The sequence below is a fragment of the Crinia signifera genome, chromosome 11 (genome assembly GCF_055691185.1).
Source record: "Crinia signifera chromosome 11, ASM5569118v1, whole genome shotgun sequence".
NCBI lineage: Eukaryota > Metazoa > Chordata > Amphibia > Anura > Myobatrachidae > Crinia > Crinia signifera.
The window spans coordinates 37091163-37115552 of NC_139227.1; the positions used below are offsets into that span (position 1 = coordinate 37091163).

Sequence of the window (24390 nt, forward strand, 5' to 3'; positions counted from 1 at the left end):
TGTATATCAAGTATATAAAATTTTGGTTGTTATTATTGTATGTACAATATCGGATGCAATGCGATTTTTTATTGTATGCGATTTTTTATTGTATATGATTCATATAAGATTTTTAATTGTAAAAGTACCCTTATGGGTACTTAAAAGGTAAAATGTAACCATCGTTAACGCCACCGGCACTATCAATGCCAACCCGAAGTGTGGCGAGCCCGCGAGGGGTGGCGGTGCGCGTCCTCTGACCTTTTCATACCCCCACTATCCACGTCCGCGTGGAGTTGATTCTATATGGTGTGGCGAGCGCAGCGAGCCACCGAGCCCGAAGGGGGATGCGGAATACATGTGAAGTAGTCCACTGTGCTCGCCACACTATATAAAATCAACTCCACGCGACGTGGATAGTGGGGTATGAAAAGGTCGGAGGACGCGTACTGCCGCCCCTCGTGTACCGCTGCGCTCGCCACGCTTTGGGTTGGTGGTGATAGTGTCGGTGGCGTTAACAATGGTTATTGGGGGCTCACGATTTTTATCTTATGGCATCTTATGGACCTCATGGATCTTATGCATCTTATGGATGCATAAGATCCATGAGATCCATAAGATGAGATCCATAAGATGCGATATTGTACATACAATTAAAAATCTGTTCAATTGTATGTGATCGCATAAGATTGTATGTCTTAATTAAGGCATACAATCTTATGCGATGGGCGCTGTGCTAGGATACAAGTAACTTAATTTCCACTAATTTTATTTCCATTAATGAGTTGTTTCCAAAGTTGGTGCAAGGCTTTGGACACCCTATGCAAAACATTAGAAAACTGCTCCCTCTAATACACTAATACCCACTTAACAGAACCTCGGGTGAGGTGATGTCTTAGAAGTTCAACATCTGTCATTTGCATTGTGTTTAACAAGGATGCCTCTCTCAGAGTCAGATTTAGGGGCACCCACTAGGGTTGCCAATTCAGGCATCATCGATTCCCTGAGATCCCCTCCCCCAACCTCATGCGCACGCTGAAGACGCGCGCGTGCTCCACGAATGGTGGGTGTGGCATTGTAAAAATGGGTGTGGACTCGCCAGAAAGGTGGGCGTGGTCTTTGTAATACATAATGCCTATTGTATTTGGTATTATGTACGGTGAAGAAAATAAGTACAAAATAAAATAGAACTAAAACGTTATACACTCTGGGGGCCACAAACAAGTCATTACATACCTGTGAGGCGAGCTCAGAGACTTGACTAATGTGCACTGTGCAGTGCACCAGGCCAGCGGACAGCAGGGGAGGAGATGATGAGCCCGAGCCTCTCATCTGCAGTACTAATGGGCCGGGCCGGTGCTAAGGTATTCAACGCCATCCTGCAAACTATAAATTTGCACCCTCCCCCCGTATACCACAGAGGGCATCAGTGACGACCCCCCCCCACCACCTGCGTATACCACAGAGGGCATAAAGTGACAACCCTCCATAAAACCAAAGAGGGCTTCAGCAAACCCCCTATATATCACAGAGGGCATCAGTAACCTGCCGCTGTACACCACAGAGGGCATCAATGACTACACACATCCCTTGTATACCACAGAGGTCATCAGCGACTACCCCCCATATACTACAGAGTGCATCATTGACCGCAACCCATATACAGGTGGAGCAGCTCTCATCTGAGCAGCTCCTGGCGCAGTTAACACCACTCCCCGCACGCACCACATTCCCGGATTTGGACACGCAAGCAAGATCCCGGCGGATGGCGATTCACCAGCAATCAGAGCGTCTCCATCTGTACCACAGAGGAAATTATCGATCCCCCGTATACCAGAGGGGGCATCAGTGACTTGCCCCCGTACACCAAAGAGGTCATCTGTATACCACATGGAGCAGCTGTGACCCCCTATACCACAGAGAGCATCCACCCTCCCCCTACACAACAAAGGGCATCAGTAAAAACTCCTGAGAGCCTAACATTTACATTTTTTTTTCACAACACACCTTCAGAATAGGCTGCTCTGGTGGTAACGCTCCTCACACAGCTGCTCTAATGCATTTGTGCCTTCTCCCTCCTCAGCCCAAGTAACAGTAACCAATGGCAACATTGGAGCTGCGGCCAGTACCCCTCTCCCGTTGCTGGGACCCTACACTTTTACGACATCCCTACTCTTCTTTGCGGCCTGCGGCACTGCATGGAGGGGCGGAGCTTAGCACTTCTGTGAGCCGATTTATGGATGAAGGGAGAACTTATAGCAGAAGGGCTTCCTAGGACACGGTAGGGCGAGAGGAGGAATATTGGAGCAATTTAAGCCTGAAGACTTCCAGCGCCTTTTGTTATGCGCTGTCCGATGCCCCCCCCCCCCCCCCGGCCGCGACCCGATGACCCCCCCACCCCTGGCCACGACCCGATGACCCCACCCCCGCCCCTGGCAGCGACCCGGGACTTGCTGCCAGCAACCAACAGGCCCGGCAGCAGCAGCGCTACATAGGGCGGCTGTGGAGGCTTTCCGGTCACCTGGATTCCAGGAGAATCCCGGAATCCGGGAGACTGGAAAAGCCTCCTGGAGGGTTGCCACCAAATCCGGCAGAATCCTGGAAATCCGGGAGAGGTGGCAACCCTAGCACCCACCCAGATTCTGGAGCTCCCAGGAAGCAGCCAAAAAGTTGCCTAATGATAGAGCTGGGGATACGGTCACTAGGTCTACAAGCATTTGGTCAACACCACTAGGTCGACATGACTGAAGGTTGACATGCAGGAAGGTCGACATGGATTAGGTTGACATGGGGAAGGTCGACAGTGAAAAGGTCGACATGTGCCGACAGGTGGTATTTCATGCCCTACCATCCACTAGGGCATGGTGGGAGAATAAAATAGTGTGCAGAGAGTAGCGGGGCACCGTGCCTGTAGGCATGGGGAGTGCAGCGAGCCATGCGAGGGGACACGGTGCTACGTTTCAGTGTCCATGTTGACTGTGTCAACATTTGGGACAAAATAAAGTGTAAAACCCCATGTCGACCTAATGACCCTGTCGACCTAGTTGCTGTCTATCCAATGATCCATAGCCGTAAAGCTGGCCCTGGTTGTTCTGTCCGGCCTGCGCTAGATGCCGTTAGTTGTGTTTCCTTCTAGTGCAGGAAGCAGGAATGCTGCAGAGCAGCGCTGCCACGGAGGGTAAGGGGCAGCTACGTGCATGATTACAGTTCCTGGAGTGTTGAGCCTAATCTGCCTGAATTAGATAACGGACACTCCAGTCTGCCAGGAACCAGCTGCACCTGTGCCTTGGCCCTTATTCAGATTTCTTATTTATGTGATGAACAGCTATGCGCAGGAACCGGAGCCAAGTAAACGCGATCTTTTTGATCTGCTTCCATCTTGCCTTTGGCTGGAGAGGCAGCATGTACATGTGAGAGGCTGCAGAACACAGCTCAGGGCTCTGACATACTGTAGGTACTGGGGGCTGGGAAAGACTTCACATCCCATCAATGCTGCGTTCCAGCACAGTATACAATATCGCTGGCCTTCGGGGCTGAGCGCGTGAGGCCGTCATTTACAGAGAGATTTTTACCAGCTCTTCTAAACACACTCTGTGGGGCTTTGTTATTTTCCAGTTTGGCTATGTGCAAAACAGTCAACTTCCAGAGCCAACAGTGTGCTGGCTTGTACAAGTCTGTAGCAAAATTAGCAGCTTGGAAACTACAAATGTTCCGATTTTCAGGATTTATAAATACATTGTCTCTCTCGGAGGGATCTGCTTGGCCAGAGTTTTACATTTTCATTCACTAACAAGCGCTATGAACAAAACAGTAATAGAAATCATTTCTCAGTGTTACAGAGTCTTAAGGTGAGTACACACTATTCATACCTGCCTACCTGACCCTCTCCATGCGGGAGATAATGCTCTGTTCCTGGACTTCCCTGGTAATGTATGATTGCCATCACCTGTGGGGAGCTAGGTAATTGATAAGAAAGGTGTTTCACCACAGGTGATGGCAATCATACATTACCAAGGAAGGGCAGGAACAGAGCATTTTCTCCCTCATGGAGAGGGTCAGGTAGGCAAGTATGCAAATTTAAACGATATGCCAGGGTTTCCCACCCTGTTGCAGACCCTACCAGAATGGGCAGGAGGCTCCCGAAATCGGGTCCCCCTCCCGGCCCCCCCGAAAAGGTGGGCAACCCTCCCGGATACCAGCGTTCCATCGCCCCGCGGCAGCGTTAATTTCCCGCGATTCGCAGCTTTTTTGGGGGGGGGAGGGGGGGGCTAAAGAGGCAAATCACATCACTTAGCCCTGCACGATGCCTTGCGATTGACGGGATCTTCCATATTGGGGGCGGGGCTTGATGACATCTACATCAGACCCCACCCCCAGAAATGCTGCTGACAGTCTCCTCCCCAGGCTTCTACCAGAGAGGAGACTTTAAAAGTAGGCAACCCTGCGATATGCACGATTGTGTTATCGTTAATGATATTGTGCATTTCCTCTAGTGTGTATGCACTATGAGCCTGTCTAACCTGAACGCTACTGTGAGGATTTGCAGTGGACTACGAGGAGTAAACCACCGTCCAAACAGAAGCTGATTGGCTGATGGTTTATCACTCTCCATTTTATCACTTTTCAAGCTTAGTACATCTGGTCCTCTGTATTGATTCATGCCTATGACATTAATTTTACTAATCCCTGTTTAGTACAATGGCCAGTCTACCCCCTGTAAAGACAATCTTATTTATGCCTTAGTAGACTTTCATTGGATATAATGTACTCTACTCGTGGGACTGTAATGCCCCTAAGGTGATGAATCATTACAGACATGGTGCACTCTATATTGTTCTCTAAAGCAGGATCTGTGCTGGGGACGGTGTAGAGGTTAAACAAAGTATTGCATTCAAATTGAAAACACACTGTAGACTTACAGATAAGATGCTCCATCTCAATGTTCTGGCTGTAAGCACTTTCCTGCAGGCTCCTCCATGGCAGATAATCTGTAACCACATGAAACAGGCTGTTTTAGAGATTCAGAGCAACACTGCGTCCGTCCTTCCATTACTCTCGTGCGTCCTGGGTGTCTCCTAGCAGGAGCAACAGCCATAGTTCAGGCCTAATGCTCACAGTCTTATCACACTATGTGCAAAAGCCCAGCAGAGATAATATGGTCCCCGGAGGTGCAGATTATGGTCTTGAATATAGATTCCAGACCTTGCACATCTGCATTAGAGGCCTCAATAGCAATACTTTAATGACCTGCTAGTTGCTTTGCAGTGAATTTGTGATACTGATGTAAGTGTAATAGTTGTGGAACTACAAATCCCAGCATGCTGTGCTAGAGTCTAAGTGTGCCTTAATAGCAAAATTGTGCAGTGCAACAGCTGGAGGGCCACACGCTGGTTGTTGTCCCTGCTATGTAGCCTGGAAATCAGTGAGTCAATAGTCATGCAGGGCAAATATATGCAACTGGCCAACGCCCACTAAAATCATCCCCCGATCCCGACACTTCTTCCACTCAAGACAAATGAATCGAATAAAAATTGCAACACAACCTATAGAATGTACTGAAGGTACTTCTATGTGTATGGCTGTGGGAAAAATGGTACTTCTGATGTCAGATTCCAAAGTATATAAAAAAAAATGAGCACAGTTTGTGCAGTGTCGGCACAGGGGCCCATGTGTACTGCATACACTGTATAAATACACCACTGCAGTCAGCATATACAGTAAAGGTGCATACACACTGTACAATATTTTGGACCAATTTCATTGAAAGACAATTCCCTTGAACCCAGTGTCCTGGACGAAAGATATTGACGACAGATGAAAGATCTAGCTACACTTTATAGGCTCTTTTTGAAAGATATCTAAATTGAGCTGCATGCACAGTTGACGAACAATCTTGGTGAACAACTGGCGGGTATGCGCATCATCATTCGTCGTTCGTCGCAAACGCACTGAAAGATATTTTGACCAATTTCGTTCAGAATGGCCGAAATGAATGAAATTGGTCAAAAAAAAATGGGCAAAAAAATTTGTACAGTGTGTATCCACCTTAAGGGGGGTATTCATTCTTCGGGTCACGGCAGACGAGCTTGCTCGCCTGCCGTGACCCAGTCCCGTTCTCGGTCAGCTCGACCGAGAACATGCAGGCGGGATTCAATGTCCCGCCTGCAGCGGGACGAGAAGGGGGCGTGGCCGCGAGTTGCGGCCGGGAAGTGACGAGATGCAGCCGGTAGCTCGTCACTTCCCGGCTGTTCTCGGCAGAACGAGCCCGACAGCTAGAGATGTCGGGCTCGTTCTGCCAGGAAACCCTGTTCAATGCTGTCGGGGAAGACAGCATTGAATAGGGCCCGTCGAGCATCTCCCCCACGGGAGATGCTCGACGGCGATTGAATATCCCTTTAAGACTCACTACCAACACTTATTTCGGTACTTGTGAGTTATCCGGACGCCCGATTTTAAAATCGGGTCGGATCGGGACATCGCATCGCATCGCATGCGACCATCGGATGCGATGCGATGCGATGCGATGACCCGATTTTTCCATAGGAATCAATGTTAAAATGGACTGAGTCCATTTTAACATGGAATTCAATGGGAAAAAGGGGTCCTTTTCATACCCCTACTATCCAAGTGGGCATGGAGTTGGATATAAACCTGTGGCGAGCGTAGCGAGCCACCGAGCCCGAAGCGTGGCGAGCGTAGCGAGCCCCGCGAGGGGACACGGAATACCGTCCCCTCGCGGGGCTCGCTTCGCTCGCCACGCTTCGGGCTCGGTGGCTCGCTACGCTCGCCACAGGTTTATATCCAACTCCATGCCCACTTGGATAGTAGGGGTATGAAAAGGACCCCTTTTTCCATAGGAATCATTTTAACATTGATTCCTATGGAAAAATCGGGTCATCGCATACGATGGTCGCATGCGATGCGATGCGATGCGATATCGCATCGCATCGCATCTGATTGTATGCCTTAACTTAAGGCATACAATCAAAAAATCGGGCGTCCAGATAACTCACAAGTACCCTTATTTCTTCTGCTAATACTTGAGAGTCTGATAAATGTGATGAGTCTCTATTTAGAAGGTGGTTCCCAAACTGTCTTCCGTAGCACCCCGGTGTCCCTAGTTCATACTGTGCCACATTAGTGCCTGTTCATATTATGCCACACTATTAGTGCACCCACATATTACAGTGCCTCAGTTCTCATATTATGTAACATTATGATGTCCTCCAGTTAATTTTGTACCACATTACAATGAGCAGGTTCAAGGGCATAGGTAGATATATGGTTGTCTACAAAGCAAAAGGGAGCAAAGGCCAATTTGCAGCCCTCATTAGAATATGCATGACGAAGGAAGGGGGTCATTAGCGATGCACGGGGGTGCACATTGTTAACAATATTCAGTGTACACACTTGGCGATATAGTAAATATATAGTGTGAATGAGGCTTAAGAGCCCTTATGTACCAGCCAGTGATGAAAAATGTATATAAAACATGTATCTTGACAGAGTTGGGCCCCCCTCATCTCTGGGCCCCATAGCAGCTGCACTACCTGCATGTATGGTAACTATGCCCTTGCCTAGACCTTTAACCTATTTTCTGAATTATCACCTACAGGTAATCTAAACCAGGAGTATTAAGTCACTAGATGTATGTGCTCTGCATACCCCTGTTCTTGTATTTCCATAACTGGCTCTGTAACCCACAGGGATCAATGATCCTACATCGCGTTATTATGTATCCACCATACAGCCCAGGCCAGACATTCCATTGGCGCCCCCAGAGTATAGCGCCTCAGTTCTAGCTTTTGCCTGACTCCTACTGTCGCATAACAGCCGCTAATACCGCTCTGAGATCTCACCCCCAAAATAGGGGCCTCCGCAAGAGTTTCGCGCAAATTTGCAGCCCAAACTTAGATGGCTGTGAATGTAGGCTTCGCTGTTAACTGATATGTGTAAGATGAGGCCCATTGAGAGAAGGATTGGTTTATAGGAAAACTGTCAAAATATAGTAGTTAATTCATAAAATAAGTCTCCAGTAGAGATGGTAAATACAACTGAATAAGCTTGAAAACGATATAACAAAGATGTCCCTTGTTCGAAAGTACAACTATAAAGTCAGTGTACCGGAGATAGGTGATAAGAATCAGTGTAACTCGGTGTACTACACATGCAAATACTGAGCCATTCATTCTCGCACATATTCTTAATGCACTATTTTTATTATTAGGAGTGGATTTATCCGTTGTACAGCAAACAGAGTCCACAGGGGACGTGTTTATTCTGATGAATGATGTACCAGGGGAGCTGGAAATTATTCAGTCTGTCTCCAGTTTATTCTGCTGAACAATCATCTTAGTGTTTTTCGGACCAGGCAGAAATTAAAATTGTATTGTTTTTACAGAGTAGGTACACGGGCGTCAGTGTCCATGTAAACTAAACACATTGAAATGCATGCATTGAAGCACAGTGTAAATTATATTTGTCATGTGTTCCGTAAGACCACATTTCTATGCATTAGACCGCATTTCTGTGCATTTATTGTAGTTTAAAGCTATTTGTTTCCAGGCAAAATGCCTTTTATTATTCATGTAAATGTGCATAAAATGCTTGACGTGTATTATAAATCATTTCTATTGACGATAATAGAAAGATGAACCTGCGTTTAACAGCAGGGAGTAGGACATGCTCAATAAGCCAAGACTTAGAATAAACCTAAATTCCCCAATTACATAATTAGGTCTCGCTCCCACTTATAGTGAATTGAATAGGTAGTTATTGTGGCTTATTAGCCCTGTATAATCCAGTTTGAGTTATTCTGGCACAGTGTGGCCCAGATGAGGGTCATAAACTGCGCTATGTATCAGACACGTGTTCATGATGGTATACAATAGGGGCACTGATAAGATCATTTGCGAACGAATGGCTTGCCAGAAGGAAATAGCCAAGTATGAGAAGGGGATTATCGTAGGCTGCTCAATCGGATGTATGAGTGTGAGAAACGAGTGCTACACAGGGAGCTGGGTAAGAACAGGGGTCATCCATTGCATGCCACGGCACGCAAGTTGCAAATTGCAGAATCCAAAATGTGTTGGATTCAACAAGAACACATCGTAGTGAAGTACATATACTTTGATATTATGGGTGAGTAGCTGCTCATAAAGTAGACCTCTAATCATAAAGAAGAATGCAGCCCAGCACTTACGATGGTGTAAATAGGACTAATACAGCATAGTTGGATGAAGGGGGGAGTGTTACGGAGTCAACAAACACGATTTACACTTTTTATGTCAGATGGACGTTCTTGAGTTTGGCAATTACCAGGAGAACATCTGATGGCTACAGTAAAGCATACAGGTGTGGGCGTTAGTCTGTGGGGCCAGGTAAGCTAGTTTGGCATGGGTCCACTAGTTGTAATGCATGGTCAAAATAATATAGAAATGTTCTGGGTACCTGGGTGCTCCGCATATTGTGACAGTTCTATGGAAACGATGAATGTTTTTATCAGGACGACAATGCCACCTGTACGACAATGCCACCTGTCATGTTTTAGGGAAAGGCTGGGTGGATATGCTGATAATACAATAACCTGGATGGACTGGCCAGCTCAGAGTACAGATCTTAACCCCACTGAGAACCTCTGGGATGAAATGAAGTGATGGGGGCATTCTAGGCCGACTGGACCCTCTTCAGCGGCACATTTGGCCATTGAACTTGGCGGAACTGCCGGATACAATAGAGGCAGCTGCCGACGGGCTCCTGCAGTGGAGGGTGCACCTCTCTATAACTTCTCCAACTCTGCATGCTCACAGCCGATGGTGCATAATAAGCCAGGGTGACTCATTATATGCCCCCCCCCCCCCCCCCCACAAGTTAGTGGGAATTGTTAGAAGCTCCACAGCCGCCACCTTAATCAAGTACAGCAAGGCATCCTTTATTTTGTTATATGCACCCCCCAGATCACGGCACCCAAGGCAGCTGCCTAATGGTAGAGCTCCCCTGTCCGTATCACTCCCAGCCTACTGAGTCTAGATCCCTAATAATATATATGAGCACTCTTCAGAAAAATCCATTACAGTATCATTAAACTGCAAAAGTTATGACATTGACTAAGATTGGACTAAACGTGAAACTGAGGTATTTAGACTCAAATGAACACTGCTGGCAAAAGATTGCATTGTTAAAGGCAGGGATAGTCCTGTGCCAGGCAAACAGACTCCACCTCACAGAATATGCACAGATCCATCTACGTTCTCATGCTAATGAGGCCATGACGCAAGTGTAGGGGGTGGGCAGCTGACATCACCGGATGTCAGCTGCCCGCCCATTTCCTTCCCAGCATGCACGCATATGTAACTGACTTGAAAATCACTTTTATATGCGTGCACCTTCCACATCTTTCAAAAAATGTGGGAGGTTCCCTGTGCCCTGCGAATGGATGTTACTGTGTAACACCCATTGTCAAGCCCCTGTGAGCGAGTCGCCCCTGCGAATGGGTGGAGCCAGCCAAACATTCACAAGGTGGGGTTTTGTGGACTTTGCAAGGCTGCAAATTTGCAGTCTTGCGAATCAAACAGAATAACCCCCTTTGAGTGTACACACTAGGCAATATTGCTCAGACAACCCTTTCAGTGCGATATTGTTCACAATATCGCCTAGTGTGTACGGGGCTTAACACATATAGGTAAATATTATATTAAAAATAGGAATGCGTGCCAAGCTGACAAATGTTTACCACAGGTTTGAATGACAATTGATAATGTATTTGCTGATTTTAACACTGAGTAGAATTGAGGATCTGTCTTCTGCCAACGTTTCTGACACTGGGATTTATATAGTGCTGCAATGTAAGATATTCTGTGCAACAACCTGGGTAGTACCGGAGTGAGGATGAGGGACAGATGGTGAGCTGGAGAGGTGGAATACTGTAGCTCTGGGCTTCCGCAGTTGCTGCGACTTGTTTCTTGACACCGCAGTTGGCTGTTTCCCAATATTTCCCATTCATCATTATAAGAGGCCATCAAAAGAGGTGCACACATTGTCATGTTTATAGAAACGCCATTAGGAAATTCCTTCCATGTGCTGACACTTTACTGACAGAGAGATTGTGAAATATCCTAACACTCGCACACCTGACACTCCTGAAGGGAAAACTGTCGCTCTGTATTCATGCCGGAAGAGACATACGTGTAGTATGGAAAACAATAAAAGCTGAATCCTAATTGGAGATTGGGGTGATAAGGCACCTGAATGTGACCTAACATTCCCCTGAATCGCATGGTGTGATATAAAACTATAACCCCGCCCCCGGCAGATGCAATGTAGGACTCCATCCAGTGTATCGCCATAACGATGAGAGCTGCAAGTTGTCTACATCCGCTGCAGGCCATGAGTAAAATTAGTCCTCTGCCAACCAACCCCAAGCTGACTGAGCCAGAGGTGAGGGGACAACTGCTGAAAGTTGTGTACATCCACTGCAGGCCATGAGTAAAAGTAGTCCTCTGCCAACCAGCCCACACTGAATGAGCCAGAGGCGAGGGGACAACTGCTGCTAGTTGTCTACATCCGCTGCAGGCCATGAGTAAAAGTAGTCCTCTGCCAACCAACCCCACGTTGACTGAGCCAGAGGCGAGGGGACAACTTAGCTGCTGTAATTACATAACAACCAAAAGTGCCAGTAGCCATGGACTTGAGAAATGTAAATATAGGCCCTTTTCCTCGCACGGCTAACACGTGTTAACCCATACATTCCAGGATAATTGCCGAGTTTGCAGCACCAGCAATTATGGAATTTACCACAGATTTCCCTCCTTACTCATGTCGCTCCATAGCAATTATTGAGGCCAATCCCGGAGTATTTTTCCAATCCTGAGATTCAGGATTGTTGCTACAGGATTCTGCACTTCTGGACCACAACATGGGGTCTCAACTTCATGTTGCTGACAATCAGGGTGATGACTTCTCTGATCTGTTCTAGAATGTTGGCTTGATTAATCAAGGGTCCAAAACAGCCAGGCAAAACTGATGCTTACTGTATTCAGCGACTGACTGTGCAAGCCTTTCTTGGGTCCACCCAAGTCTAATTCTCTCTGCACATGTTACATCTGCCCCCCCCCCCCTCCCCTGCAGTGCACATGGTTTTGTCCATTTGAGAAGGAATTTGCCTTTGCGAGTGAACCAGAATAAGGGCCGTAGTGCACAGATATAGATTAAAGCTATGCTGCTTTATTCACAAATGACATCTTCAGGTTTGGAAACCTTTACTTTTCATCCTAAAGCTGTAAGATGTTGTGGTTTTCATTGTTGCCTATGGAAAGATCTAGCTGCTGGCCAAATACTTTCTATAGATAATTAGCCGACTGCAGCTACCGCTGATAAAGTGACGAGGCTTCTGAGAAAAGCCTGAAGCACGCTCTATCATTACGCAGAATTTCCTGGCTGCATTGCTTTAGGGAAATGCTGAGGTCTGAGCTGTGCAGTGCTGCATTCAGGTGACACAGTGTCCCTTCCCCACCAGCACGGTATAAGGGGTCAGTAAATGATGCTTTAAGTGTCTGTTCTCGGAGCATCACAAGGTCACAGATGTTTTGTTCATAGGACAAACACCAGACAACTGTCCCGGATAAGTAACATTACAAATCTTTCAGGATCCATCATTTCTAGCCAGGCTTCTCCTCAGCACAATCTGTACTAACCAGCAGACTTCAGGGGATCCCACAGACAGGAGGGGGGGTGATGGGGGGAGCATAGTGGACTGATCTCATAACCAAAAATGCAGACACTGCCAAAAATAACCCCTTAATAATACTGTGGTTTTTGGTTTAACAAACCACACTCAGTACTCAGTATCCATTTAACAATTTGCTGTTGATAGCAAATATTATCCACATAGTAACGTCGATATAACAACGCCTGGGTTATTAGCTACAGCACGGTCACCTAATACTCATTATCCGAATCAGTAATAACACACATGCTAAAGAACACATAAATTACAGCCTTGCTTCTCACTGGTATCACTGACTCCTAGTGCTTGGGAGAAGAGTGATGCAGTCTAAAGGTTCATACACACTGGGCGATTTTCACCCATCTGAGCGATTCTCCTGGGGGTGGATGACTTTTCATAGCAGGGCGCTATGGAAAGTCGGCCACTCCTCCGCTCATCTGTTGGTAATCACAGCAGACTCGCGGCGGTGACCGCGTGATGATGCGGGAGCGCGCATCACTGGCCCGAACACATTAAGCGTTCAGCTCAAAATCTCCCAGTGTGTATGGGCTTTATAAGGGCCTACACACAGAACGAGACTGCTGAGAGATCTGAGCAATATCAATCGCCCAGACTGCTCAGCACAGAACGCTGCAGAGTGATGTGTTAACGCTGTGTGCTGAACGATCGGTCGACACCGGTGACAAAGTAGATTTATTCAGCATGCTAGATATTAGTCGCCAGGCGATAAAGACCCGAGGGGCTACAAATTGCTATCGCCCCTCACACAGAGTGATGTGGTGAGAACGCATAGAAAATGCCCTAAAATCATAGATTTGGGTAGAAATGGTTGTTATACTATAGACAACAGATTCACCTTCATTGTGATTGGATAATCAACAAGACCTAACAATATTGCTGTAAGACATTTAAACCTCTTTCCCGTCAAATAAATCTAAAACTTTACATATTACTGCAAGTGTTTAATGACGGTAATTAAGATAAATGGCCAATGGCAACCAACTCCACTCTCCTCCAGCTCCAAAAAAACTAGCCTGCATCCAGATCTGTACTATTTGGAGGACACTCACATTGTGTGCAATAAAATCATTTGCAGCTTCAGTAAATCACTGCATATAAATGTCTGTCTATATGTTTCTTATACCAAAACATGACGTTCTGCAGGGGATCGAATGTTTACAAATTCAGGTTCCTGGTTCACAAATCTGATTGATCACATTCTCTGCATCTTGTTAACTTATTTATAGATCAGGAGGGACCACCTCTGCCGTATGTCCGCCAGCCGCAGACGCTGTGCCAATGGGATGCCAGCCAAAGTACAAAAGGGGAAATTCTCTAGCATAGAACAAGTGAAATCACTCTCCATATGGCTGCCGTTAACCCCTTGCTGCTGGGCCTGCTGATCTATAGGGCCAAAGCGGAAAGAGTCTTTGGGTATAATATACAAGGGACAGAGATGAAGGATGAGTCATGGAGCGCTACAACTTACTGGATGCATTATTCTAACGTACACATTGCTGATGTCAATTGCAGAGAGCGCGTACGTCAGAGCACAAAATAACTACTATTTACGCTTTCACATTGAAATGCTTCACAGAATAAAAATGCTAGCAGCATTTCTCCAAACACATTCCTGAGTGCTAATTTTAGGACTGGGGAAATGATTGTAAGTGGCCTTCGTAGACAGAAGCAAAAGTGTTCAAACTGTTATTTAGGACTGAATTAACTTCTGTTTGATCATAGACTTTCCAAGAAAATAACAGATCGTGTTCATAGCCGCATTCCAGAAGGAAGCGGTGGGGAAAGGTAATCGGACTGCTCTGTTCCCATCACAGCAGATGCAGAAATTATTTGTGACGGAATGAAAAGAAGCGATTTATCCAAACGCCGCTGCTTTGTTGCTCTCAGGGAGAGTTAATGAAGCGGACTAGGTCTCCTGTTTCAGTAATGTTTCCATAGGGTTAAAGACAGACTCCGCCAGTATCCAACTTGAATTATTACCAGAGTTTAGCATATGGATCATGTACAAAAGACAACGTACTAACATTTAACAACTGTACAAATAGCGCAGATGTGATGGAAACCAAAAACAACTAAACAGATACTTAGATCTTTAACAAATATTATGCAGTGCACGTTTTCTAGGTGATATACAGTATAAGGGTGAAAATACATTACATAGATGGCTTATCGTCCCAAATGGCCTGTCAGAGATTGGTCAGACACACCAGCTGATGGAATGAATGACACATGGAATGGAATGTTCCGTTCCTTATTACACTGGACCGGGTTGCATGGTTGATCATGCAGCACAGCCAACTGGAAAACACTGGATGTGACCTGCGGGACCGCATGAAATACTTATTACTAGTTTAGTATCAGCTATTTATATAGCGCACTTATATTCTGCAGTGCTTTACAGAGAATATTTGGCCATTAACACCAGCCCCATTCAACTTCCGTTTACAGTCCATATTCCCTACCACACGTGCACATGTATACAATAGGGTTAACTTTGTTGGGATCCATTTAACCTACCAGTATATTATTGGATTGTGGGATGAAACTGGAGTACCCAGAGAAAAACCATGCAAACACAGGGACAATATACAAACTCCACACAGTTAGGGCCATGGTGGAAATCGCACCCAAGACCTCAGTGCTGTGAGGCAGTAATGCTAACCTTTACACCGTCCATTTTACAGTGGGTGTCGTACTACTCGTAGACAGTCGAGTTTCTGATGGTTATTAGTCCGACATCGGCATCCCGACTGCCCGGACTCTGACAGGGTGGCGAGCGATTTGAAGCTCTTTACAGGCTCGTTGGCTCACTGCACTCGCCACAGGGTCTGTTCTCCCTTGGGGGAGAGTTGCCCATCAGTTGGGATCCTGACTGTTGGGCATTTAACAGTCAGGATTCCGATGTTGGACTAATGTGTGTCGGAGTCCCGGAGCGTCATCCGGCACCGTTATGGTTGCATGATTTGTAGTTCCTATACTGCAGATCATGGCAATATAAGCCTAATATGTACCCTTCCTAACTGTTGAGATTGAAAAAGAAAACAAATTGGAGTCGGATGTTGGTGATATTTACAAAATAACCTACTGGTGACCAGTAATTTATTAGAAGCTGTTTTAGTTGGTCTATACTATCGATTATAATGGCAAGCTTTGTGAATCCATGGAGGAAATGCATAAAGCCATCTAAGGAGTGGATTGGTAGAATTTATCCAAGGAAACAGCTGCTACCTACACTTTCATATAATATATTTAATTTATATTTATGTATTTATTATCAGCTATTTATATAGCACACACATATTCCAGGGCCAGTGCAAGGCACTGGAGCGCCCCAGAGGGGGGGGGGGGGGGGGGATGGGGCGTTCCGGCGCTCACCTGCTCCACGGGGGGGGGGGGTGGTGGCATGAGATGCGTCGCTCCATGGGGGGGGGGGGGGGGAAGGGGGAGATGCTCCCCTTGATCTGGGGGGGCAGGCGGCTGCTCCCAAATGCCCAAGGCTGCCTAGTGGTGGCGCTGGCCCTTCATATTGCGCAACACAGTGAATATTTGAACCGTCACAACAGTCCCTGCCACAGTGGAGCTTACAATCTATATTCCTTTCCACATGCACACACAGACATTGTAGGGTTAATTTTGTTGGGAGCCAATTAGCCTACCTGTATATTTTTGGATTGTGGGAGGAAACCCACAGGGAGAATATACAAATTCACACAGTTAGGGCCATGGCGGGAATGGAACCCATGACCTCAGCGTTGTGAGGCAGTAATGCTAACTATTACACCATCTGTGCTGCCCCAGATGCAATAAATGCTACCAAGGAGATTAGTTGCTGTGGGCAACTTCTCTGCTCTTTAGAAAACATGATACGTCTCCACCCACCATATGTCTTTACAAACACCACAGCATTAAATCTGAAGACTATCATTAAAAGAAAATGATCAACGTCATGTTAATAAGCTGTGACCAATAAATAATAATAATAATAATGACACAACAGTGCAATGTTTAGCAGTAGCTCTCCTGTAACCAGTAAGTCCATAGTCAAACTGATCAGGTCATACACCAAGGTAAAAGCCCAGATTATAAGACCATGAATTGATAAATACATGCGACGAAGGAGAACATGCCCTACGAAATCTGTTCCAACAGTGTTGGGTAATTGATCAATATAATAAACATAGCATAGTGCAAATATCCAACGGCCTCCATGACTTCCACCTCTTTCCATTCTGTCCTCCATGCCGCTGCCCGATTCATCTGCCTCTCCAAAAGTACTACGCACGTCTCCCCTCTCCTGCAAACCCTGCACTGACTTTCCTACCTCCTCAGAATCCAATTCCAGCCTCTCGCACTCACTTACACAGCCCACATCCATTCCTCTCCCTTTTACATCTCTGACCTTATTTCCCATTACACTCCCACCCACCCCTCTTATGCTACACTAATACACATGGCCACTACTGCCAATAAATTACTTCTTTCCCCTCCAATCTCCAAGATTTTACACGTGCTACTCCCTATGTCCGGAATGAGACTTTTTACTTCTTTGCATAACTTCAAACAGGTTCACAAGTCCCACTTCACCAAATCCAATCATCTCCCATCCTAATACACTGTTCCATGCTCAGTTTCGACCCCTTCAGTGTCACCGCTGTCTGTCTGTCCTTCCTCTTTAGAATGTAAGCTTTCCTGAGCGGAACCCTCTAATCCAGGGGTCCTCAAACTATTTTGCTCTGGGACCCCATCAGACAATAAAAATACTTACAGGACCCCAGCAAGTTACTGCAGAAGGTCCTCACATCACATGTGTAGTCAGCAGACAGCACATACATGGCAGCATTGTGGAGGCACAAAGTGATGGGAGTAGCCTAAAATAACAGACAATTCAATCACTGACTGAGATTAGAAAAGTCATCAGCCTGATGGTCAGCAACATGGAGTCGCGACCCCATGCTGAGAAGGTCAGAACCCACTTTGGGGTCAGGACCCGCAGTTTGAGAACTGCTGCTCCAACCTTTTACTTCATGCTCTTTACAATGGCATATGACCCATAGTTTCTGCCACCCGGATGCTTATTTCAATGTCATGTCGGTACTTGTGTAGTTTCACGGCGCCAGCACTATGTAAAATAACTATGTAAAATAAAGTAACTTAACTCCATGCCAACATAGATAGCGTGGTTAGCATAGCGAGCCACCGAGCCCGCAGCATGGGCCGAGCGAAGCGAGCCCCGCAAGGGGACTCAGATGCATGGCGCCATGCTGGCGCCGTGATACTACACAAGTACCGTCATGTCTGCTGATGCAACAATGGTTATACACCACGTACCTGTCTTACATCGCTGTTCTCTTGTTTTGCTCAGTCATGTACTTTGTTAGGCACTTCAGAACCCTTGGCATCATATAAAAGATCATAATAATTCCTACAATAATACCTGTGGCCAAGCTTTGCAAGCCAAGAGGACTCAACAAAGGCATCCCTGAAACCCAAGCAAGCAGCACCGGCCCCTCCTCCTGCAGGACTTTGGTTGACTGCACACTAGAATACTCCACAGATCGGCATGTCCTTGGCCCTAATCCCCAAGCCTTTGGATCTAGAAACCAGTCCACACAATATTACACACACTACGTTTCGACGACTCTTTCAGTCCATCACGAATGCCAGATTAATTATTTTTGTAGTGAGGGAAAATGAAAGGACAGTTTCAATTCTCAGAAGAAATGTGTTTAACTTGATGTTTGCAGAAAGGACCTCTTTACTGTATGTATATTCAAGAAGAAGTTGATTTATTTTTCCAGAATTAACGTGAATGGAGAAGTCAGGGGCAGCAGACGGGCAAGTTACAACTGCAGCTCAGAGCACTCGGCCCACCAACTGATTGACGTTCTGAAACTGCTGTGCGGAAAAGCCTTCCTCTTGTATATTTGCTTAGTAGTTCCTAAAATTAAATTGGTTATTCCGGTGAAGATTTTAATGCAATTTACTTCCAAACAAGGCCATATTTACACAAGATGAATTCAAATTCATATCCCGTAATGTGAAATATACAGATTTTCTAAACCGTTCCCTGTTGAGAGGTTGGTGACACTCCCGCGGTTTGCTTATGCAAACTTCCATAATTAGGAACAGGGTTGCAATTCATCAAACAGATAGAGAGTTTGGAGATATTTTCCGTGAGCTCCAAGTCTGAAGCTGGCAGACAGCGCTATCCTATAGAATTTGTGGTTCTAGGTCTGCTTGATGCAACAGCTCAGATAATTGGATCTAAACACTCTAAACCTCATATGTGGACCACGTGTAAAAATAATATGGGATTGATGCAGAATTCCTCACATTCTATGGATTCCTTGCTCTTACCTGTTGTACCTAAACTCTGAATAATATTTTTGGAGCCAAATTATGGTTTCAAAATATCCCGTTACTTCTCAACTGTCCCAATTACAGCTGGAAGGTTCCACCTGCGGGTCACAGTCTCCTGCGGGTGTTGGGGGGGACAGTTGGGAGAGCTGGTGATCACCATTGATCTTCTTTATAAAGCAGTCTGTGATCATTTAATAGATGCCGTGTACATGGGCACAGCGTCTATCTGTGCAGGGAAGGGAGCCGAGGGCTGGCCAGCGAGCGATGTGAACACCCTTAAAATGTTGATGTGGAGGTCGCGGCATGAGACCTCGCCCAATCCATTTGAGACCCACCCACTTTTAGGTTGCGGTCGCTCCTCTGTGCGCACCAGGTCCTGCTTCCCCTGCTCTTCAGCTAACATACACACAGAGCGATTTTCGCCCCCGTCTAAGCGATTTTCCCGGGGGTGCAGGACTTTCCATAGCAGGACGCTATGGTAAGCCGTCCACCCCGATGCTCATCTGCTGGTAATACCAGTGGTGGCCAGTGATGATGCGGGAGCGCGCATTAGCGCTCACCGCTCAACGCTGCCATGTACACACTGGGCGGCTTTTGAGCTGAAAAAAAAAATGCAAAACTGAGCGGCTTTCAGTTCCAAATTGCCCAGTGCGTATGGGCCTGTAATGTGGGGAAGGTATGCTGTTGAACTTTTATCATATCTAATTATTGGAAGATTTCCAAAATGTAAAAAAAAAAAGGGATTTGGTCTGGAGGGGCAATATTTAGAATATTACATACGTGTAACCAATACTAATCTGCAGTGACTGACAAGAAATAAGTTGCACATCCCCACCCCATATTACCTTCACTCAAACCCTGTATGTTGTTTCTCCAAAGACTGACAGTGAACAAAATGATCAACACAATTTCCATATCCTGTAACAAATGAAGAAACAACTGCAGCCAATCGAGGAAATGCACAACTGAAAGGAACACTTTTCAGACAAGTCTATGGCTTGCTTAAGCCTAAGATAACGGTCCGCTTTGTACGAGTGTTGCTGCAAACGCATTGCACAGCATCCAAACCATTAGTAATTCCCGAGGACAATCACCTTAACCCTTTATTGACACCAAAGACCAAGCGAGGGGAGCCTGGCGTTGCCAGCGAGTCAGGCTGAACTGGGTCATTGAAGACATTGTAGGAGACAAGTATCCTTTGTCAGCAGGTGGTCTTATTAAAGGCTGCTATAATGTTGGCCTTTCGACAAACAGTAATTGCACCATAGAGCACGTTCATACCTGTTAGACAAACACTGTGCCCTGTTCATAATACCAACCGGCTCTGATATCCATACTGCATATCCAGCTGAAACCTCTAATAACTCTTCTCCAGGTGACCTGCCAATCACAGCGCTGTCTGTCAACCGACACACCTGTACCACAATAAGGGCAGGTATAGCTCATCAATGAATACAGTACTTTCATGAAAACTCCAGGCTCGGTAATGAATGTAACCAATGTCATTCATAGAAAATACAAATATGGTATTGCCTGTAACATTCATACAGTATGTTCTGGTAACCATCTAGAAATTCATCTATGCTATTAGTTGTCCTTGAGTAAAAGTGAAATATGAATTATTCAAATTTTGGCCTACAAACAGATATACATCTTCACCAGGACATCACACTCTCTGACATACTTACGTCACTAAAGAACCGCACAAAATGTCAATGTGGTGTCAGTTTCTGGCGCAAGTACTGTACACAATGTGGTATCAGTTTCTGGTGCAAGTACCGCACACAATGTGGTGTCAGTTTCTGGCGCAAGTACTGCACACAATGTGGTATCAGTTTCTGGTGCAAGTACCGCACACAATGTGGTGTCAGTTTATGGCGCAAGTACTGCACACAATGTGGTGTCAGTTTCTGCCGCAAGTACCGCACACAATGTGGTGCCAGTTTCTGGCGCAAGTACCGCACACAATGTGGTATCAGTTTCTGGTGCAAGTACCACACACAATGTGGTATCAGTTTCTGGTGCAAGTACTGCACACAATGTGGAAGTCAGTTTCTAGCGCAAGTTCTTCTCCAGATTTATTATATGCCTTCCACCTTCTGGAAAGGGACAGGGTTCATTTTATAATGATTTTCACCCAGATAAACATTCAGTGATATGGTATTGTAATTACAGGTACAAAAGATGAACAAGCTAAAAATAAATGCATAATTCCAAGCTTATAATTAAATAAAACACAAAGGAAAAGGCTTTTTTTGCCGGACATATTGAAGCCAGCATCTTAAGCTCGTCATCTGAAGCATGCAGTTAGACTTGGAATTGTAGTATCTTTTTTTCTTAATTGACGTTGATTATTATTTTGTTGTATGTACTTTAGAGAATAGGTTTGGGGGCAGTCTCTTGTTGTGGCTAGGTAAGGACTTTGCCTCTAGCTTTAGTAAACTGCACCTTCCCCATATGGTTTCTAGGTGAGCCTATTCCACCAAGGGTAACCTATGTAGCGCACCCTAAATGCCTGCTTTACCTGTTACATTTTGTGTGTGTGTGTGTGAGTGGGTGTGGGGGGGGGGGGGTATTTGAAAACTGAGAAGATAAGGCATGTTGCAATTGAAGGTACTTATAAAAATAAGAGGCAGATGCTTATTGCCTAGCTGAGTGAAAACCCGCGTGCCATATAATTTGACCTACAGTCAGTCCTTTACAGGGTCACCGTGTAGCCACATAAACCAGCTGAGCTACAAAGAATTAGAAGAGCTTGACACACCGTGTTATGCTAAAGAGGGTATTTCGCTGAACTCTAGGATGCCAAAGAGAAAATTATACTGTTCAGTTTTCTGAACATCTATCTAGATGGGGTTAAAAACCCAGGAGATTAGTGAAACACATGAAAGAACTTCGGTTTGACCACCATCATTACCAAATTAATACGACCATTCACTGTAAGCAATAGTTTAGTCCAGGAATGAGGTCTCAGATAGACAGATAATGATTGCGCGCTAATGGGAAGAGGAGAAGATTGACAGGTTTTTTGAAATGGGAGAATATTAGAATATACGATTTTTCTAAAATAATCTGTAACCCAGAGTAGGAGCCAAATGTAGTGATAACCTGTAGAACCACTGAAATAATAAATCGGCATCTGCATATAAAGTCACAGAGCCAAATGTAATAGGGCGTGAGAATCATAAAGTGAGAGATTTTTGGAGAGCTTTCCCATTTTCTTAAAGCAGCAATCATTTACACTGGGGGAAAAAAAACTGGTCGATTTTGCCATATAAATGATTGCCGCTTTAAAAAAATCTCTCACTTTTTGATTTTCACACCCTATTAATTTTGGCCCACAGTATCTGTTGGCTTCCTTAAGACCTACTATTTCGGAATAATGTTTTTGTCTTTATTGCATTTCTACAGAGACGGGTCTTTGCCAAACATTCCGTGTCACTTCATCTTTGCTAGTGTGAACAATAGCATATACAGTAATAGTACATGAGAAGACTATCACTGTGACAATGGCATAACTGGGTTGTCATTGGATGGTGAAAAAGGTTTGAATTACCAATATAATCCTACTAAACGGTTCCAAAACGACGTGGGAAATTCTCTTATGGCTTTCGGGCAAATAGAAAAGGGCAGCTGCCCAGCTGGCAGAGAATTACCTGGCACACAATCAACCAAGCCCTGTGGCTGCTCTGCCTGTGCTGGGCTCTGCTCAGCTAGAGTCTAACGAGCAGGGGTATCATGGACAGAACTTACTAAAATCTGTGAGGATCACAAGAGTCATGTACCTGGGTATTTGGGTGCATGTTTAATGGATCTCTATTCATTTTATTTTGTGGGTGGCACTTGTGAACCTCACAGGGATAAAATTCTGCCAGAGCAGTACAGGATGAAAGCTTAGATGATACTGTATCTGAGTCTTCTTCAGGTTCTGGTTACTTCATCAAATCGAATGCACAGAATGTAACAAGGAGACATATTCAACCATGTGTCCAATACAAGCTGCAAATTGGTGGTTCTGGAATCTGATAAGCTTTTCTGAAGGTACGTTTTCAGGGAACGCTTGAACATTTGGAGCCTAGAGGAGAGTCTTAAGGGCATACACACATAAAGATCTGTGCTAAGCAATTTTGCTAAGCAATTTTGCTGGAGTCAAGATTTCCCATGTGGGAGCCAGTACTGAGTGAGGAGGAGAGATGTAGATCTGGTGCAGAGGTTGGGTAGGGTGGTAGCTAGTACCGAGTGAGGAGGAGAGATGTAGATCTGGTGCAGAGGTTGGGTAGGGTGGGAGCCAGTACCGAGTGAGGAGGAAAGATGTAGATCTGGTGCAGAGGTTGGGTAGGGTGGTAGCTAGTACCGAGTGAGGAGGAGAGATGTAGATCTGGTGCAGAGGTTGGGTAGGGTGGTAGCTAGTACCGAGTGAGGAGGAGAGATGTAGATCTGGTGCAGAGGTTGGGTAGGGTGGGAGCCAGTACCGAGTGAGGAGGAAAGATGTAGATCTGGTGCAGAGGTTGGGTAGGGTGGTAGCTAGTACCGAGTGAGGAGGAGAGATGTAGATCTGGTGCAGAGGTTGGGTAGGGTGGGAGCCAGTACCGAGTGAGGAGGAAAGATGTAGATCTGGTGCAGAGGTTGGGTAGGGATATATTTTAGATAAGTGAAGAGATGTACGTCGGTGCAGTTTAGTTAATAGTCTTATGTGGAAATAAAAGTGTTTTTATTGAATATGGTAGTACAGGTGACCAATGGAGGAACTGCCAGAGCAATGGCGGTGCAGCAAACTATGAACAACCTCACAGCTGCATTCAGGATGGTTTGCAGTGAGAGTCTGTATTGGGGAAGACCAGTAAGGAGACTATTGCAATAATCAATGCGGGAGATAATGAGACATAGGGCCTTATTCTGACTGACTTGCAAGGCTGCGAAATTCACAGCCTTGCAAGTCCATCAGACTCCACCCTCCACCCGCAGTAGTAGTAGTACGTTTATTTATAAGGCGCCGCAAAGTGTCCGCAGCGCCGTACATAGCAAACAAAAAAAAAAATTACAAGGTAACGTACAGGGTGTGTTGAAAAATACAGTATGAATAGGGGTATAGCTGGTAGAACTAAAATCAGCATCAGTTCAGAAGTAGGTGTCAAAATTGTCAAGGAGACTGAAGATGAATTAGAGGAAGGGAAGAACAGGACAGGAGCACAGGTGAGGTAATGAGGTAGGGTGAGTACGTGAGGAAGGAGGGCCCTGCTCATAAGAGTTAACATACTAAAAATAGGTGGGTGGACGAATGAAAAACAATGATAAGTAGGAACGGA

At 45.6% G+C, this 24390-nt stretch overlaps 1 protein-coding gene and 1 long non-coding RNA gene across 3 annotated transcripts in view; one reads left to right on the plus strand and one right to left on the minus strand.

Moving 5' to 3' along the window:
- Positions 1-24390, minus strand: part of LOC146045911 (uncharacterized) — a 318120-nt gene that overhangs the window by 215719 nt on the left and 78011 nt on the right. For both annotated transcript variants that reach the window (XR_014465678.1, XR_014465677.1), the window contains exon 3: positions 4899-4967. This is a non-coding gene — a long non-coding RNA (uncharacterized LOC146045911). The remainder of the gene's footprint in view (positions 1-4898; positions 4968-24390) is intronic.
- ZNF469 (zinc finger protein 469) overlaps positions 1-24390 on the plus strand; it is a 346850-nt gene that overhangs the window by 132168 nt on the left and 190292 nt on the right. The gene's annotated exons all lie outside the window — the stretch shown is intronic.